Below are 666 nucleotides of genomic sequence, written 5' to 3'. Positions count from 1 at the left end.
TGTGTGTGTGTGTGTGTGTGTGTGTGTGTACATGTCTTTTCTTTGACTTTTTAAGATCAAAACGTAGCTTCAAAAAACTTCGAGTTTATTTGTTAAAAAACAAAAATACATTAAGACAAAAATGGGACATATTTGTTTTACATATATTAGGCCATATATGTGTAAAACATTTTTCTTTTATATATATATATATATGTATATGTATATGTGGGTCGTTTGATAAGTTTGGTAAATTTCCATTTGATGACGCGAAATGATATCTCGAAAGATCCACTCTTTGAACCCCTTCAGGCCAAATTTCAGCCAGAAAGGATGCATAGTTCATGTTTGGTAGTCATTTGAAGCGAGATTGGAGCACAAAAAAGTGCTCTTCCATCAAGACAACGCGCCGTACCATAAGTCGACTGTTGCAATGACAAAACGAATTGGGCTATGAATTGATTCCTCATCCACCCTATTCTCCGAATTTGGCCCCGTGTGATTTCTTTCTGTTCCCAAACTTAAAAACGTGGCTCGGTGGGAAGAAATTCTCGTCAAATGAGGAAGTCATTGTCGCCAATGAGTATTTTGCAGACTTTGAGACAGCCTACTTTAAATGACTACCAAACGTGAATTATGCGTCCTTTCTGGCTGAAATTTGGCCTGAAAGGTTCGAAGAGAGATCTT

General features: G+C 37.1%; 1 protein-coding gene across 2 annotated transcripts in view; it reads left to right on the top strand.

Moving 5' to 3' along the window:
• LOC108692311 (transmembrane and TPR repeat-containing protein 4) overlaps positions 1-666 on the top strand; it is a 33576-nt gene that overhangs the window by 24582 nt on the left and 8328 nt on the right. The window lies entirely within an intron of this gene.

This window comes from Atta colombica, unplaced genomic scaffold (assembly GCF_001594045.1).
Source record: "Atta colombica isolate Treedump-2 unplaced genomic scaffold, Acol1.0 scaffold69, whole genome shotgun sequence".
NCBI lineage: Eukaryota > Metazoa > Arthropoda > Insecta > Hymenoptera > Formicidae > Atta > Atta colombica.
This window is presented reverse-complemented; position numbering and strand designations above follow the sequence as displayed.